This window comes from Dipodomys merriami, unplaced genomic scaffold (assembly GCF_024711535.1).
Source record: "Dipodomys merriami isolate MVZ:Mamm:240054 unplaced genomic scaffold, mDipMer1.0.p SCAF_12, whole genome shotgun sequence".
Lineage (NCBI taxonomy): Eukaryota > Metazoa > Chordata > Mammalia > Rodentia > Heteromyidae > Dipodomys > Dipodomys merriami.
Genome location: NW_027202493.1, coordinates 4,456,875 through 4,476,453, shown reverse-complemented (window position 1 = coordinate 4,476,453; position 19,579 = coordinate 4,456,875). Strand labels below are relative to the sequence as shown.

At 41.2% G+C, this 19,579-nt stretch overlaps 1 protein-coding gene across 1 annotated transcript in view; it reads left to right on the top strand.

The window, feature by feature from the left end:
• Positions 1–19,579, top strand: part of Adam9 (ADAM metallopeptidase domain 9) — a 104,586-nt gene that overhangs the window by 72,139 nt on the left and 12,868 nt on the right. The window lies entirely within an intron of this gene.

Below are 19,579 nucleotides of genomic sequence, written 5' to 3'. Positions count from 1 at the left end.
CTACCAGTGGTATCTAAGAATTCTTTGAACAATGCCATGAAGTAGGAGCTGGGCTATGAGGGTGGTGGTAGCATTCAGTTGTATATAAGATATGAGGATGATGGCATTGAAGAAACAAACTCATGTAGAAGGAAGCTGGGAGTGAGTGAGGGAGGGAGGAAGGGGGAGAGGAAGAGAGAGAGGCAGGCTGGAAGTCACGCAGCCCACGCCATATATGATCTGAACAGAGGGTTCTGTGAGATGGTCACTAGTACTTCCCAGGGTCAGCGTGTTTGTGAGCCACCTTCCTCCCTTGGCATCTGGGGTTTGAACTCAGGACCTAGAGTTTGTTAGGTAAGGAATCTACCACTTGAGCTCTGCCCCAGGTCTTTTTGCTTTAGTTTATTTTTAGATTGAGTGTCATGCTTTTGCCAAGACTAGCTTTGGACTGTTATTCTCCTATCTATGACCTTGCTCATAACTGGGATTGCAAGAGTGCATTTGTAGCTAAGTTTGACTGTTGCAGCTATTACAAATAATGTTGCGATAAGTGGCTTTATAAAAAAATGTGGGATGGGGCTGGGAGGTGGCTCAGTGGTAGAGCGCTTGCCTTGCATGCATGAGGCCATGGGTTCGATTCCTCAGCACCACATAAGCAAAAAGAAAAAAGCCGGAAGTGGCGCTGTAGCTCAAATGGTAGAGTGCTAGCCTTGAGCTGAAGAGCTGAGGGACAGTGCCCAGGCCCAGAGTTCAGGCCCCACAACCGGACCCTCCCCCCTCCCCCACAAAAAAAATGTGGGATATAGCTGTTAATTTTCTAAGGTTAGACTTGATAACAATGTACAGACTTAAAGGCTTTAGATATAGTTTTACCAAATTTCTCTTTGGAGAAGTTTTTATTAGTTTACCTTCCTATCAATTATATATAGGTGTTTTAAGTTGTCCTTAATGTAGTCAATATGACCAGTTATAATTTTAAAGCCTTTATTGGTAACTTCCTCTTTGCCTTTCTCCTTTTCTCCCTCTTTCCTCCTCTTATCCTCCTCACCTTCCTTATATACTCTTCCTCCTTTCTTCCTCTTCTTCCTTCTTCTTCGTCACCCTTCGGAGAATGAAACCTAGGACCTTGTACATCTTCAGCTAGTGCTCTGCCACTGAGCCACATTCCTAGCCCTCATTATACTTTCTCTTTATTGGTAGTAATATTGAATATTTTGTTTAAAAATTCATTTCTTTCATGAATTGCCTGCTACTTCTTATATAAAGGTTTTAAGGAATTTTTACTTTTGTCGTGTGTGTGTGTGTGTGTGTGTGTGTGTGTGTGTGTGTGTGTGTGTGTGTGTGTGTGTGTGTGTGTGTGTGTGTGTGTGTGTGTGTGTGTGTGTGTGTGTGTGTGTGTGTGTGTGTGTGTGGTCTCTATCTCTTCCTTTATTTCTTGCTTCCTTTTTGTCTTAGTAATTTTTTCCATGTGTGTTACTGTTCACACAGTGAGACCTGGGAATGCAGTGTCTGGTAGGAATAAAGTGGGCTATACTATGTGGGCATAGACAAAATTTATTGGAATATCACATGCTTATATACAGCTACAGGCATGAGAAGTAAATCTTCAGTCAGGGGGCAGAGAATTAATCTTAAATAGTTTTAGGGGAACACAGACAATAAGAGTTTAAGTCAGTAAGCAGGAATAGCTAATACTTGTCAAGAAATGTGGAGCAGTTCCAGTAATCAAAAGCTGTAAAAAGTAGGTAAAGCACAGGTGAGTCCACAAAGGGAGTCTCGAGGCATTGTTCTATGGGGTTAACTTGGAGGAGTATGAATGACACTTCCTGCAAAACCTTCATCTGAATCTGGTGGCTGGGCGTTGGTCCTTTGCCCTGACTTGGAAGAAGGGGCACTCCCCTTCCTCCCCCAGAGAGAATGCATGCTGGTTTATACACCCTCACTGCACGCAGTACCTTAGATGGGGTCATCCGAGTCGATGCCTCTGACATCTCCCCCTTTTTTGTTTTTTAAGCATAGAACAGCAAGCATGAGATCCTTTGGTGGAAGGGACACTTTAGCTATTCTGGAGTGGAGACAACAGTATCCTACAAAGAACACAAACATCCTAAGACACAATACAATCAATCCCATAAAAGCACTATGGGTAAAACTCTGCCACCAGGTACTGATTTAGCACAGACACTATTCCCTCATATCCCACCCCAGGGAGCTGAACCCAGAAAGTCTTAGTGACTTTCGTTGCCGCTCATGTATGTCCCAAGACAAATTTCCTTGCAAGTCTTGCAGGTGGTATCGAAGTCCCTGCCAAGTGATGTCAGTAGTGTTGAAGTAGGTGGGAGTGACACACAGCTTCATTGAGTTCCAATCACATTTGAAGGTTAGCTGTTTCTGCAGATCAATTATCTATCTGGTCTCCCATCCACTGAAATACATGTTGAAGGATGTTCAGGTGGGACTCAATGTCCTGTTCAATATTTAGCTGGCGAGACCATAGCTGATGAGAGTCCTGTTGCCACTTCTCCACAAAGTCCTTGGTTTGGACTGTGGAATGCAGTGCCACTCCAGCAGTCAGAGCAGTAGCAGTGATAGCAATTAGTCTATTGATTGCAGCTATAATCAGGCCCAGGAACCTCCTAGTTCTCTTCAAACAGTTGCTGGAAGACTCCTGTCAACAAACCTACAACAAGGCTCTCCTGCCCCGCATCCAGACCCCTAAGCAAGATCTTAATATCAGGAGGGATTGAGAAGACACATCGAAAAGAATAGTAAATATGTAAAGAGTTGACAATCAAAACAGTCAGGGCTATGTAGGGTTTCATTAATTGACACTGCCCCTATGGCCAACACATAGGGAAGTTTAGCACAAGCCTGTACAGTAGCAGAATGATTCCTGTAAAATACACAGTTTGCCTCATGGGCTCTAGGAAAATGACCAGTCCAATTTTGAGTTGTGTAAAATAGGGCAGCAAGTATCCATAAATGCCACTGTTCAGGCCCAGGCATCCCTTGAAGTTTGTATGTGGCCAAGGAGGTGCAAGGCCTCCATCAGGACAGCTAAGCAAACCAGTGGGTTTTACATGATTTATAACTCCATTGTATAAATGCCATCTGAGAAACATCAACATGTTTCTCAGAACAATTGGCAATGAAACGCCTGTGGGGGCCCCAGTCTAGAAAGGAGATGTTATTGTTATGCTGTATAATCTTTCCTCTAGGGCGGTAGCAATGAGACCATTGAATGGGAACATAAGCCTGAGTCCAATAATTAATGCCCTGGCATACCGGGTTGGCTGGTGGCCCAGTCTTATTTGTATAAGAATGATTCTGACCAATAAAATTTAAGGAAAGTGTACTGAATAGCCCCATGCCATTGGTGATCTTCCATCAGGCAAATTGTACACCCATACCTGTCTTCTGGTTGGTAAGTAAGGTAATGCCCCTAAATACAGTGGTAAAGACCAGATCCTAAGGATATGTCATAGGGTGTTCCTTCCTCAGCTTGATGAGTGGGGCCTGCGTGGTCCCAAGGGGGAGGAAAATACGTGCTGTCATTAGTGTATACCACTGGGCCTTGATCTAGCCAATCCACTAACTTTAACAATGGTGGGTGAGGAACATAGGCCCAATACTGATCAAAATGGCTTCTCCCTTAACTGACAATGCCTTAATCTGACCCCCATGTTGGTGGTATCTGGCTGGTTTTGTTGTGATAAGGGCAGTGGTGTCATTGGGTCTTCAAGTTTAGGCCTGCAAAGCAGGGAACTAATTCTTTCTCAGGTTTAGGTTGTACTGTTCTCATCTCTCTGGGGTTGGATGAGCAGAAGAGGAACCCATATGTTGCTGGTGGATCCATCTGGAATGATAGAAGCATACCCTTTCCCCTTAGGGGTCACTAGTTCTGGTTTCCATTGATCAAATTCTTTAAACTGTGTAGGAATTTGATAGCAAGGTGGTGCTGGAGAAGTAAAATGCTTTTCAGCTCCAGTGAAAAGATCATCTTGAGGTAAATTAAAAAAATTTAGAGCAAATAAGGTTAAGGCAAGAGATTCCCTTGGGGATTCCCCCCCCCCCCCCCCCCCGCCTTTAAAAAATAATAGAAGCTTAAGTGTTTTGTGGGTGTGTAAACAGTTGGCCTTAGTCTACACAGATTGATTAAAGAAGTTTTAGCTAGGGCCGGAATTTAGTAAACTCCCCTAATATTTTCCTGGCTGTACACTGGCTTTTATAGCTTGGCATTGGGTAGTTTATTAGAGTGACAGCTTTTTCTTAACCAGATTTTACTCCAAAGTGGAAATCAGGCCTCACTTTTAACTTTTAGTAACTACACAGATCTTTTCTTGGGCTATAGCAGTATGGCCTGTTTAGCACTTTGGTTTACAAAAGATTCAAATAGCTCAAGATGTTTAAAGGCAAAGGTCCATAAGGAGGGCCCAGTTGCAGGTGGTGAGTGGCTGTTTCAATAAGCATGTTATAAAAGCTGACCTAGCAGTTAGTGATTACAAATGGCATCAAAGCAAAGTAAGGCTGTCTGAGCAGACATCCTGGTGCCTAGGCAGGAGATAGGGGTGGTGCACCCAGCTCCAGGCCTGGAGGTGGGGCAGGTCTTCCCTTGGAATACAGATACCTGGCTCTGTGGGGTGTGAGCTAGGAGGGTTCTGTTTTAGCCCTAGGAAAACTTACTTCCCCAAATGGAGGAAAACATTGATTAGCTCTCTAAATGGCCTAGAGATGGGACAGGCCATCCTTTGGAATGCAGATGCCTAGCAACTCCCCTGCCAATTAGGGCTTTAAGCAAATACAGGGCTGTTTGGGTTTAGACTATTTCCCACATTTTACAACCGTAGCCTTTTAAGTGCCCATTATCACAAATGATTGACAAGTTCTTGCCCAGTTATGCATGCTTATAAACTATCTTCCCATGACTTGCAGCTTTGATCAACCTTAGAAGGGCCAAACATATTATTGCCAAAGTCCCAGGAGTGCCTTTCTCCATGCTGGGGTAAGTGCACCTTTGGCTTTTCCCTTGGTACTTGAACTTAGGGCCTGGGCACTGTTTCTCAGCTCTCCAGCTCAAGGCTTGCACTCTGCCACTTTGAGCTCCAAAGCAACTCTGTGCTTATCCAGCCCTCTGCTGGCCAGTTAGAGATGACAATCTCACAGGGACCTTTCTTCACCCAAACTGGCTACCAACTCTAGTTGGAGATTGCAGATCAAGAGTACAAAAGGCCACTTACTCTAAAGCAACAAGGTGTTCAAAATGGAAGTAGCTTTTTAAGCATGCTCTTACCTGGAACCTTAAAAACCAATGTTACACCTGACAAACCTGTAAGACTTCTCTGAAAGCTTGCTGGAAACTGTTACAAAAACCCTATAAGAGTAAGCTAAAATAGCAATTAATCATTTTGGTAGGCTTACTTTTTCTTTTTGCACTTCAAAACAAACATTTAAGACAATTTTGCTTCTGAATTTCATATCCAGGAATCCATTCTTGGTTTTCTTTTCTTTTTTCTTTTTTTTCTCAGTCATGGGGCTTGAACTCTGGGCTTGGGCGCTGTCCCTCAGCTCTTCAGCTCTAGGCGAGTGCTCTACCACTTGAGCCACAGCACCACTTCCGGATTTCTAGTGGTTTTTTGGAGATAAGAGTCTCACGGACTTTCATGCGGGCTGGCAATCCTCAGATCTCAGCCTCCTGAGTAGCTAGGATTACAGGCATGAGCCACAGGTGCCTGGTTCCATTCTTGGTTTTCTAACCTTTTACTAACCTCTGCTTTAACACTACACTTCAGTTTTCATTTGTATTTGAATGATCCTTTAAAGTCTTAAGGCACTAGGCACACTCCCTAGAAAACAAATCTTTAGGAAATTGTGAAACCAAATAGCAGTTTGCCTTAATGCAAGAATTGCAAGCACCACAACTGTACCAAGAATCCAAACTTAGCATCTTTAAAACCAAATTATATCACACAAATAAACTTTTTCTTTTTAACAAACTTTTAGCAATGCCCATCACATCATCACATCACTTACTTTACAGTCAGGTTTCCAGCATCCAGCTGCAAGGAAAAGAAACAGGGCAAAGATAGGCCACTGGGCCACTCTTGTGGATAGGCTAATATTCATTCTGCTCCTTAGGGCTATATCTACTGCCTTTGTGCCAGCTTGCTTCCTCCCACAATGCATGGGCTGCTGAGCTGCACTTTTGCCTGTTCACCCCTCACCTCCGAAGATAGGTCTTTTAATTGGCTCTAAGCTTTTTATTTTCTCTTGGTTCTTAACTGAAATGCTCAAACAGTTTTAGACAGACAGAGCAGGTAAAGTCTTCAGCAGTGGTAAGCAAACCTTTACATTTAAATTTCTAATAGTTGTCACCAAATTTTAACCTAGGAAAATAAATACCAAATCCCCAATGTCTTTTTGCGAAGCCAGATAACTTGATTACACTGTAAACAACCTCATGCATTTCAAAATGTCACCGGACAGAGTAAGGTTTAGTGGAGCTCCCCTTTAAATACAGGAACTCCATGCTTAGGGTCCTTCCTTGACTTCTGATCACAGAATAAGAATTTCTGGACAAGTCACAATGGTAAGAAAATGTGGCAGAGCCTTCATCTGAATCTGGCGGCTGGGCATCCGTCCTTAGCCCTGATTTGGAAGAAGGGGCGCTTCCCTTCTACCCCCAGAGGGAACACATGCTGGTATATACACCCTTACAGCATGCAAGGCCTCAGATGGGGTCCGAGACGTCTACATCTTTTATGCACTCAAGTTTGTCACTCTTTTCTTTTATGTCTTTCATGTTAGGTAAACTAACTTGGCAGCCAAGGAAAAGAGAGAGCAGGACATGGTATTCAAGCAAGGGAAAGGTTTATTTTCCAGCTGCAGGCCGCCTTTGGTCAAGTTGGAAGCCCATGCAGCAGGGATAACAAAAAAGGTTGAACCACAGCCTGGCTAGAGGTGACCTCAGGGAGGGGGAGAGGTGATTGCCTCCAGGTGTGCCAGTTACCTAGGTGACACAGGTACCGGGCAGAGATTTAACCAAGAGGAGGGAGGAGTCTGCTCCACCTTCCCAGGGCAGACCTTACATTTCAATTTTTTTTTTTGATTGTGTAAGACCCATTTTTTGTATTTTCTAGAGGTTTTGCTTTATATTTAAATTTTAATACTTGTGAGATAGTGATACTTAAAGTCACAAACACATTCTAACCTTCATGGGGCAAATTGTCTTTATCATGGTCTATAAAGTTGGTGAATTCTGTGAGCTGTGGCAGTACAGTTATTTCTTCCACATCAGGTGATCTGTACATTTCTTTCCTTTTGCTTAGTGTCAGCTGTTCCCTCTTCCTCCCATTCCCTCCCTCCCATCACTGCCATTGAGTTGCTTAGTTCATTTTCTTCAATGTCCAGTGCGGCTGCTGTTGTATGTTTTCCTGATTCCCTCTGTGTCTGTGTCCTCCTCCTAGTTTCCCTCAGATGTGCACATCTATGCTATATATGTAGTCAGCAGCATGGGGTCCATTTAGTAATAATGAAACTAGATGAATGGAGGTCCTTTGTTTCTCAAGTCTTGTTTACTTTGTCATATCTCCTTATGTTTTGGATTTAACATACACATATCAGGGAGCCCATGTGCCGTTTGTCTCTTTGCTCTTGGCTTTCACTCAAAATGATTTGTTCTAGTTCTGTCCATTTCCCTGAGAATGCCATTATTTTGTCCTTTCTAATGGCTGCATAATATTCCATTGTATATAGGTACCACAATTTTTGGATCCATTCATCTGTAGTGGGGCATCTGGTTGTTTCCATATCTTGACAATTGTGAACAGTGTTGCAGTGAACATGAAGGTACATGTGTCCTTGTATCTTGGTTCCTGTTGTTCAGGATAGATGCCTAGGAGTGGTATTGCTGGGTCAGGGAAGGTCTATATTTAGCTTTCTGAGGTACTGCTTTCCAAAGTGGTTGTATTAGTGTACATTTCCGCCATCAGTGCCGTAGGGTTCCTCTTTTTCCGCATCCCCTCCAACATTTGTCGTTGGCTGAATTCGAATGTGGAAAATTCTGACTTGGGTAAGGTAGTATCTCCTGGTTGTTTTTATTTGCATTTACAACCAGGGATGGTGAACATTTCCTCATTTGTTTCTTTGCCATTTTTATCTCTTCTTCTGAGAAGTCTCTCTTTAGTTCCCTTGCCCATTTAGTAACTTGTTTGTTAGGTTTGGGAGGGATTAGTTTCTTGAGTTCCCTATATATACTGGATATTAGGCCTTTGTCTGATATATATTGCTGGTAAATATTTTTTCCCAATTAGTTGGCTGTCTTTTTAGCTTGGTTGCTATAGCTTTAGCTGTGCAGAAACTTTTTATTTTAAGGTAGATCCATGTCGAATCTCTCTCCAATTTTTGTGACCCTGGGATTCTGTTCAGGAAGTTCCTGCTTGTGCCTATAAGTTCAAATGTCTCTCCTTCTCTGTCCTGCAGAGATTCAGGTTGATGTTAGGGTCTTTAATCCATTTTGAGTTGATGTTGGTGCACGGTGACAGGCTGGATCCACTTTTAGTTTTCTGCATGTGGCCGCCCAGTTTTCCCAGCACCAGTAGTTGAAGAGGCTGTGCTTCTTCCACTGTATAGTCTGTATGTCTTTGGCTCCTTTGTCAAAAAGTCAGCTGACTGTAAGCTGTAAGTTGTTTTATTTCTGGATCTTCTATTCCATTGCTTTTCAGGACTGTTTTTGTGCTAGTACCAAGCTGTCTTTGTTATTGTGGCTCTATAGTAGAGTTTGAAGTCTGGCATTGAGATCCATCCCACTTTTTTTTTTTTTTTTTGCCTACAGTTGTTTTAGCTGTTCTAGTTCTTTTGTTGTTCCATATGAATTTTTGGAGTGTTTTATGTATTTCAGTAATGAATGTCATTGGATTTTAGTGGGAATTGCATTGAATTTGTATATAATTTTTGGCAGTATTGCCATTTTCACTATATTAAGTCTGCCTATCCAAGAACATGGAAGGTCTTTCCATTTCCTGGTGTCCTCTATGATTTCTTTCTTTTAAGTTTTTATAGTTTTGATTAAATAGTTCCTTTACATCTTTGGTTGGGTTAATTCCTAAATATTTTACTATTTTTTGGAGGTTATTGTGAATGGGGTTATTTCCTTGATTTCCCTTTATGCTTGTACATTGTTGGTGTTATAGAAAAGCAACTAAATTTTTGTGGGTTAATTTTGTATCCTGCTGCTTTGCCAAAGTGGTTTATAAGTTCTAAGAGTTTGGGGGTGGAGTTTGGGGGGTCATGGAGGTATAGTATCATGTCAACTGCAAAAAGGGATAGTTTAAGTTATTCCTTCCCTATGTGGATCCCTTTAATGCCTTTTTCTTGCCTTATTGTTCTGGCTAAGGATTCCAGAACTATATTTAAGAGGAGGGATGAGAGTGGGCATCCTTGCCTTGTTCCTGATTTTAGGAGAATTGATTGTAGTTTTTCCCCATTAAGTATAGCATTGGCTATTGATCTGTCTTGAATGGCTTTTATTGTTTTAAGGATGTTCCTTCTATTCCTATTTTCTCCAAAAGCCTTTTTTGTGTCAATGGAGATAATCATGTGGTCTTTACATATGTTAAACCATCCCTACATCTCTGGAATGAAGCCTATTTGATTGTAATGTATGATTTTTTCGGTATGTTTCTGGATTATGTTGGCTAGAATTTTATTGAGGAGCTTTGCATCTGTGTTCATCAACGAGACTGATCTGTAATTCCCTTTTTTTGTTGGCTCTTTGCCTGGTTTGGGATGAGTGTGATATTGGTTTCATAGCATGCATTTGGGATAGCTCCCTCTGTTTCTATCTCTCAGAAGAGTTTGAGGAGTATGGGTATTAGTTCCTCTTTAAAGGTCTTATAGAATTCTCTAGTGAATTCATGTGGTCCTGGGCTTTTCCTTGTTGGAAGACTTCTGATTGCTTCCTCTATTTCATTGTAAGATATTGGTTTATTTAATTGATTTATTTCTTCTTGGTTGAGTTTGGGCAATTTGTATTTCTCTAAAAATCCATCCATTTCTTTCCTTAGTATAGATTCTGGAACTAATTATAATTGTTTGGATGTCTTGAGTATTTGTTGTAATTTTTCCTGTGGCATCCCTGATCTTATTGATTTGGGCTTTTTCTCTTCTTTGTTTGGTTAATCTTGCCAAAAGTGCTTCAATATTATTGATTAAAAAAAAACCTAGCTTTTTGTTTTTATTACATTTTGTTTATAGTTTTCTTATTCTCTATCTTGTTAATTTCAGCTCTTATTTTGGTTATCTCGCTCCATCTAGTAACTTTAGGTTCAATTTTTTCATGCTTTTCTAGCAGTTGTAGTTGTAACATGAGATTATTTACTTGGTCTGTTTCTATTTTCTTCACGTGTGCATTGAGAGTGATAAATTTGCCCCTGAGCACTGCTTTTGGTGTGTTCCACAGGTTTTTTTGTGATGCATATTCATTTTCATTGAATTGTAGGAACTTTTTAATTTCTTGTTTAATTTCTTCTGTTACCCAGGTGTTGCTCAGAAGTGTGCTGTTCAATTTCCATGTATTTGAGTAATTTCTACGGTATGCTTTGTTATTGAGAACTTGCTTGATTCCACTGTGGTCAGATAGAATATAAGGGATTATGTCAATCTCTTTGTATTTACTTAAATTCCTTGTATGAACTATGATATGGTCTATTTTTGAGAAAGTTCCATGGGCTGCTGAGAACATGTAGGGGTCGTTGTAGGGTGGAAAAACTTGGTAGATTTCAATTAATTCCACTGGAGATATGGCATCATTTAATTCGGTGGCTTCTTTGTCAATCCTGGTTGGTAGCCTGTCCTTTGGTGTGAGTGGGGTATTAAAGTCTCCTATTATTATTGTATTTGGATCTATTTTATTCTGTAAGTCTGAGCGTATTTGCTTAACATATTTGGGTGCAGGGGGACTGTAAGTTGATAATGGTAATATCCTCTTCTTGAATTGTTCCCTGTATTAATATGTTGTGTCCTTCTTTGTCTTTTTGTATTGATTTTAGTGAAAAGTGTATTTTGTCAGATATCAGGATGGCAACTCCTGCCTTCTTGCTGGGATCATTTGCATGGTAGATCTTCCTCCATTCCTTCACTCAGTGTTTATTTTTATGTTTGGCTGAGATGGGTCTCTTGAAGATGGATGGGTTTTGTTTTCTGATCCAATCTGCAGTTCTTTTTCTTTTGATTGGTGAATTGAGTCCGTTAATACTCATGATTATTATAGAGAGATTCGTTGTGTTTCCTGTCATTTTCCTGCTTTCCTAAGCTTTTCTTCTTACCTTTCCTCCTGTGCTTATTATGTTGGACTTCTAGTGGTATCTGTCCTATGTAGATCCCTGATCTTGATTATTTTCTTTATGTTGTATTTCCCCCTCTTAATATTCTTTGATGTTCTAGCTTTAATAAATTCATTTAGTTTCCTTTACTATTAAAAATTTTAGTTTTTCCATCGAAATGTGAATGCTAGCTTCACTGGGTATATCAGTGTGGGTTGGCATTTATTGGTTCTCAGGGCTCGGATAGTACTTTCCCAGACTTTTCTTGCATACAGTATCCGAGTAGAGAGATTTGCAGTGATTCTGGTTTTTTTCCCATTATAGTGTAGCTCCTTCTTTGTTTATACTGCATGTAAGATTGTTTCTTTATTATTCACATCTATCATTTTTACTATAATGTGCCTAGAAGTGTTACTTCTTAGATCCTGTTTGCTAGGTGTTCTGTATGCTTCTGTTATGTAGGTAAGATGTTCTCTTTTAAGATTGGGGAAAAATTTTTGGTGATAATCTGACTGAATAGGTGTTGCATTCCTTTTTTCTGATATTCATCAACTTTGTCCACTCCAATTATAGGAAGGTTAAACTTTTTGGCACTGTCTGCTTGTTCTTGGACTTCTCTTTGGCATAGTTTAAGTGATTTGTCCATATCTGTGACTTTTTTTGCTGCACTTTGCCTTTCGTATCTGATATTCTAATTTCCATTTCATTCACTCTGTTAACTATGGCTTCCATTGTGGTTTGCATGGAGGAAATTGAGCCATTTCTGATTTCTATGTTGGTTCTTTTTTTTTGGTTGGTTGTGAGGCTTGAACTCCAAGTACTGGGCATTAGGCGCTCTTCAGCTCAAGGCGAGCACTCTACCTCTTGTACCACAGTGCCACTTCCAGTTTTCTAGTGGTTTATTAGAGATAAGAGTCTCACTGACTTTCCTGCACGGACTGGTTTTGAACCATGATCCTCAGATCTCAGCCTCCTGAGTAACTAGGATTACAGGCGTGAGCCAACCGGCACCTGGCTTCTATATTGGTTCTTAGAGTATTAATCTCTCCTCTTTGAAATCCTGTATCACTTTTGATATTTTGTTTCTGTGTTCTTTAAATTTCTGATCTATTTCTTGCTTTAATTTTTTTTTTTTTTTTTGGTCCAGTTGTGGGCCTGAACTCTGGGCCTGGGCGCTGTCCCTCAGCTCTTCAGCTCAAGACTAGCGCTCTACCACTTGAGCCACAGTGGTGCTGAGGAATCGAACCCAGGCCCTTAAGCATGCAAGGCAAGCACTCTACCACTGAGCCACCTTCTCAGCCCATCTTGCTTTAATTCTTGAGCCATTGTCTCCAACATCTCTTGGATGTAGCCTTTGTCTTCCATTCCTGTTTTGCTCCCACTCTGGCTTTTGTAGGTAGCTTGCTATCCTGGCTATTGATAAATCTTGTACTTTTTCTCTCTGATTTTCGCAGGGGATTTAGGGATTATTGGAGACTAATCCCAAACTCAGACTGTTTTGGTCAATAGGTGGCTGTCTTTGCTTTGTTCTGGGTTGGTTCTGGATCAATTGATGAAGCTCGCTCTTGGCCCTGTGTTGGCTGAGAGACTCTGTACCTAGTCTCAGTTCTGTTGGGGGAGAGGCCAACCTCCAGCTGCTAGTCTGACCCATGTAGGATTCTCAGCTGTTGGCTGGAGGTCACAGGCAGTTCCCACCTTTAGCCAAGGACTAAGTAGCCTAGATTGCTTGTGCTACCTCCTAGGGCTGCTCTTGGCAAGACTGGGTGGACTGGGTGTATTCTCCCAGTTTCTGGAGTCTGCTATGAGTTCCTGACTATAATCAGGTGCTGATGGCCTGAGCTGTCCAATCCTCAGCCAGGGATACATAGGTCAGGATCTGGTGGATTTGAGCTTCTGGTTCTCCACCATGGATACACAGGTTTTTGCTATCATGGGCGTGGTTCCCAGGGGTTGTGGTTCCCTGCTTTCCCGTCTGCTGAGGCGTGCACTCAGCTTCTGACTTCAATCAGGGCGGGTGGGTTGTGTAGCTCAGGTACTGGATCCCAGACCTGGCCCTGGCTCCTGGTCCCCAGACTGCAGCCTGGGATATGCAGTTTGGATTTCTTCTGCTGCTGGCTGCTGTGGACTGTGGGCACTGCTCCTGGCTTGGGCATTTTGGGCATTTAAGCTCCCTCCTGGGGGTGCTCTTGGTCCAGCCTGGTAGGCTAGGTGTGCTCCATGGGTGGGTGGGGTGCTTGTACAGTTCCCAGTGTTAGTGGGATCTGTAGTCCAGGTGGTAGGGGAAGGGGTCCGGGTCAAGCTCTGGGGGTTACTGCCAGCATTGGTCTCCTTTGTTGGGAGAGGAGGCTGTTCCCTGTGGGGGTACTCATTTAATCTGGAGCTGATTGGGAACTCTCCAGCAGTGCTGTGGCAGAGCACTGTTTCTGTGTGCTGCAGGTTGCTGGTTGCCACTGGGTTTCAATGTTAGGTTGAGATGATTGTGGGTTGGGCTGGGTGGTGGTGGCAGCGGCTCCAGGTCTGTGTTTCCCACTGTCTCTGACTTTGTTGATGCTGTCCAGGTCAGCGCTGTGGGTTTTTTTTTAATGTATGTTTTTTATTGTAAAAATTATGTACAGAGGGTTTACAGTTACATGAGTAAGGTAATCAGTACATTTCCTATGGAGCATTGTTACCTCCTCCTTTGTTTTCCCCCTACCATCCCTTCCCTCCCTACCTCCCCAACTCCTCCCTCTCCCCCAGTTGTAAAGTTCGTTTTCATCATAGTGTCTTGTACATCTCATTGTTACAATGGGTCAACCTGTATCCTGTTTCAGCATTTTGTTATTTCCCTTCGCCTCCCCAAATTAGAAAAATGAATATACAAGATGCAGGGCACCGAAATCAAATACAGTGAAAACAGGGGTTATACCATGGGGGAAGAACATACAAAAGAAACAAAAGGCCAAAAGCTATTATGACAATATAAGATGATGTAAAGCTAAATGAACCCCAAGATAGGGACACAAGTATTTTTTTTCTTGCTATTGTTTTTAACATATTTATAATGTACAATGTGATTTTTTTTTGTTTCTTTTGTATTTTCTTCCACTGCGGGTGCTTTTTGCTCTGGCTGCTGGCCGAGGGGTGAGGAGGGGTCTTCGTGCAGGTTCAGAGTTCTGAGGTTACTGTCTCTGATTGCGCTTTCTGGGTCAGCATCGGCACCTTGGAAGTCTTCTGTATTGGTGTTCTGTGGAATGACCCCTGTATTTCTGGGGTTTCCCCCTTGGCCTTGAGGGCGAGTGGTTTTGGCCAGATGGACTGGTGAGGGGTGGGGGAAGGGTCTTTGTGCAGATTCTGAGCTCCAAAGTTTCTCTGTTTGCAATCAGTGGGTCTGGAACTGGCACCTTGGGCGTCTTCTGTGCTGGTGTTCTGCAGACAACGCACTTTGGCTCTGGGTTCTCCGGCAGCCCTGGGCCGGGCCAGGCTGGGCCTCAGTTTGGCATGGAGCTGAGTGTCCAGCAAAGGGTGGGCAAAGGCTCTTCGTGCCTTTCCCTTCTGAAAATCTAACTTTTCTTTTTTTTTTTTTTTCACCTCCTGTTTTTCTCTGGATGTTCAGCTTTTTGCTGTTGTCAGTCTCTTGGGGAAACAGTTCTGGAACTCGAACTCTATTTGGAGAGAACAGTGTGGTTTTGCCATCTTATGCCCTATTTATTAATTAGTTTTATTTCTAGATATTTTGTATTTTTATTTTTGTCATAAATAAGCCCCGTTTCTCTTATATTTCTTATTTGTTTTGCTATATTTTTGAATGTATTTTTTATTAATAAGAAAACTACTTTGTTTATATTTTGATTGGTTATTATTGGTATCTCCCCCAAATCATTCCATCCATAGCTCAATTATTCATCAAGTGAGTGGACCCTGTATAAACATTTCAGATATTTAGATACTCAGTACATTTCTTTATTCATACTTTCTTAGGTAATTGTAATATCTTAGAAAATATGGAATTGAAGCAGAAAGAAAATTTTTAATAAAAGAAACAGGTGAATATCAAGCAGGAATTCTAAGATAACAGTTGTAGATAGGGATCAGTTTCTAACTGGAGCAAGAGTACCTGTAGGGAGGATTCTTGAGAAAGAGGAAATGACATGGTTTCTTGTTTGAGATGAAAATGCTGAAGCTTCGATAAAGCCAATTTTGCAAGTGAGGCAAGTTTTACTGCAAGTAGAAACAAAACATAGATGAGAAGGGAAATAGAGTTCTTAGTTAAAATCAACAGGGCTTCTGTCTTAAATGTTGGGAGAGGATACTTAACTCTCCACTTCCCTTATTTTCTGTGGAAGAACTTCTCATTGAAGCAATACCCATGGTCTTGGTCTGGTTCTCCATATCTATGTGGATTCTGGCCTTGAACTTGGAGTCTTCCTGCCTCAACCTTTTGAATCCTATGGTGTTTGCAGGTATGTACCATCATGCCTAGCTCATTATTCGATTTTTAATCATGTGTGGTTATTATTTTGGAATAAAAATGAATGAATTAGAGAAAGGCAACTGGTGCCCCATTCTTTTTTTTGGGGGGGGGGGGGTCCGGTCGTGGGCCTGAACTCTGGGCCTGGGCGCTGTCCTTCAGCTCTTCAGCTCAAGGCTAGTGCTCTACCACTTGAGCCACAGTGCCACTTCCGGCTTTTTTCTTTTTGCTTACATGGTTCTGAGGAATCGAACCCAGGGCCTCAGGCTTGCAAGGCAAGCACTCTACCGCTGAGCCACCTTCCCAGCCCCATGGTACCCCATTCTTTAGATGGGCTATTTGATGTGTTCTATCAAATTTATTGCAAATAGTATTAAAAATCATAACCAACAAAATGTGTTTCTTTGCTCAGCATGTTAGTTTATAAGAAGGCACATGTTTTATAAAAATGAGCTCTGTGAGTTGGAAATTGAACTTGTTTTTATGACATTTAAGTTATCAGGTAGTCCCTTTGTATTTAGAATAAAACAGCCATGATGGATGTTGACTATATAGTAAGTCAGAGTCGTCTCTGATCTATTACACATGGCTTTGCCCAAGCTTAGTGAAAAAATAAATAACAAAAGTCAAAGGGAATTTCAAAACTAACAAATTCCCATGTCGTCATGAGGCAGCACACTTTGATAGAGAGAAGCTCACATTCGGTTTTAGGTATCACCACTTGTGTTTCCATCCTGTGACCTGCTGAATATTTCCCTGCCCTTTAGTTTGTAAAAGTCTGCCTCCTAAAATGCTGATAAGAGCCCAGATATCAGAGTAAAAGAGAAGATGCTTAATTAAGTGATGAAGAGAGCATTTTAGGTTTGTTGAAAAGTGGCATGCTTTTAGTTGAAGTTGGACTGTATTCAGTTCATTTCTGCACTAACTATGCATCCTGAGCATTTGTGGATTTTCCTCAGCAGTAGTCTTCTTTGAACCAGGTACCTTTGGGTACCAAGGTTCTAATGTATGTATGTATAATTTTTTTATGAAGGCACTGAGTACATTTGAAAGGAATGTGTGTGTGTATATATGTATATATCTTTTTGCTTATAACATGCAGTATTTAATAATTGCATATCCAGGTCGATTACATTCTTATTTTTCTTAATATGTTTAAGATTTGGAGAAAGAAATGTTAAAGTCTCCTAAGAGCTTCCTATTTTCATTTTCTCTTGTTACAAAAGTTTTTGCTCTAGACATGTGGATGATATATTTGTGAATGCTTCTTTAATAGTTTAAGTGTGGATTATCTACGTTACTAGCTTAAGCTCTTTGCTCTATTTTGAATTTACTTAAATTTACGTTTTCATTTTCTTTGTGGTAATATTTTGCCTTGATTTGTTTTGGATTTGGTGCTAGTAGTACCAGGGTTTGAGCTCAGGGCCTAGTACTACGGCTCTGCTTCCACTTGAGCCATATATCCAGCTCATACATTTTACTTTGACATTGTTACTGTTGCTGGAAATTTGGTGCTCTGAACTCAGTGTCTATTCACAAATATTCACTTTTTAAAACTTACATGACTGCAAGGGCACAATGCCTACATGCCTCTTTATATATGTATATGTATGTGTGTGTGTGTGTGTGTGTGTGTGTGTGTGTGTGTGTGTGTGTGAGTGTGTGTGTGTGTGTGTGTGTGTGTGTGTGTGTGTGTGTATCTCCAAGATATAGAAAGAAGAGATCTATGTTTTCATGATTCTGTCTTCTTTCCTTTATGTATGGCGTGTTCAAGTGTATATCTTTAGGGGAGAGGTACAGAACTCTAAGGAAGAAGGGTGAAAACCTGCAGCAGTGGTGCTCACTGGACACAGATGAAAGTGAGCTACACATCTCATGGGCAGAGATGGGAGGATGGACTGGGAGAGAAGGAACAGAAGGCAGTACAAAAAGAAATGTACTAATAACCTGACTCATGCAATCGTTATCCCTCGGTGTACAACCTTTATAGTAACAATAAAGTAAATTAACTTTATAAAAAGAATAGGAAAAGATAAAAATCCAATAAATGGTTTCATCAGTCTAAAAAAACCCCAAAACCCAGACTTGTGTAATTGAAGGTATCTTGGTTAGTAATCACAATAAAACTATAGTTGTGAGCATATTTGGGTGTCTGTTCCTATTATATTACCATACTTTGAAGTTGTCTTACAGGCTTTTTTTTTTTTTTGGTCAGTGTTGTTTTTCTTTTTTTTTTTTTTTTTGTCGGCCGTGGGGCTTGAACTCTGGGCCTGGGCGCTGTCCCTCAGCTCTTCAGCTCAAGGTGAGCGCTCTACCACTTGAGCTACAGCGCCACTTCCGGTTTTCTGGTGGTTTATTGGAGATAGGAGTCTCACGGTCTCTCCTGCCCGGGCTGGCTTTGAACCGCGATCCTCAGATCTCAGCCTCCTGAGTAGCTAGGATTACAGGCGTGAGCCACCAGCGCCCGGCTCAGTGTTGTTTTTGTATGTATGTTTCTTGAGAATAGTTAGGTTATATTTTGTGTTCTAGTCTTAAGTTTCTTCCTATACAAAACTTTTTATATAAGAATACCACATTTTCATAAAATTAAGAAATACAATTTTTTTTCCAAAAAGATCTTCTGCTGAGTTCCTTTTCCCCTTCTTTTCCAACTTCCCTTCCAGGTTCACTGTGTTAGCATTGTGCCATCTGTCTGTGCAATCCTCTCTCTGGGCACTTATGAGTATACATCCTCCCACAGCCCTCATATACTTTCATAATGTTCTGAAAGTGCTTACTTAGCTGCACAGGGCAGAGGTCCAGTGGTTTTATGAAAATTGGTGTCATCCCAGTGTAGATATGGCAAATACTTCATTATATTATGGAAATCGTTATTGTCTCTCATTTATTCAGTGAGTGCGGAGAACTTCTCTGTATTTCCTCTCACAGCTTCTATGCATACTTCCATAGGATTGAGTGCTTGGGGTAGATTTTTTAGATTAAGAATTTTGTAATTAATGTATGTTTATTTGGTGATATGTACATTTCAATTTTGAAAGGAACTATTTTCTCAAACAGAAAATAAGTATGTCTCTTATGAATCTCATCTTAAGCTTATCATTCATGTTTGACCATAAACACATTTAGAAATAGTCTTACTCTTCTACTGTGAGTGGTTTGTTATCTATGTATTCCTCTTCTGTGGCTCTCTGTGCTCCATCAGGTAAAACTGTCAGTTTGAATTCCCTTCTAGGGACAACATGGAGTGTTTCTGCTCTTTCAAGCAAATCTGCCAGCTATTAACACATTTTTATCTTATTTCTATGACTTGATGTTTCAGAAATGTACTGTAAGTCAGTTACTGAAAGGAATCTCTCCTTTTAATTGAATAGAAAACTGTTGGTAAATGCCTCCTCTAAACACTTCAGATATATGAAAAAAGCATTATCATATCTTTAGCCAAGAGAACTGGGGCTAGAGATTGAATGAGGGATGACTTAAGTTTTTTTTTAATTGTTATTAACAAGGTGATATGCAAAGGTTATATAAGTTATGTAAGTCAAGGAAAGAGTACATTTCTTTTTGGACACTTATCACCCCTTCCCTGACTCTCTTCCAGTTTTTCCCTCCCATCACCTTTCATAAGTTTGTTTGTTTGTTTGTTTGTTTTTGGTCCGGTTGTGGGGCCTGAACTCTGTCCCTCAGCTCTTCAGCTCAAGGCTAGCACTCTACCACTTGAGCCACAGCGCCACTTCCGGCTTTTTTCTTTTTTTGCTTATGTGGTGCTAAGGAATCGAACCCAGGGCCTCATGCATGCAAGGCAAGTGCTCTACCACTGAGCCACCTTCCCAGC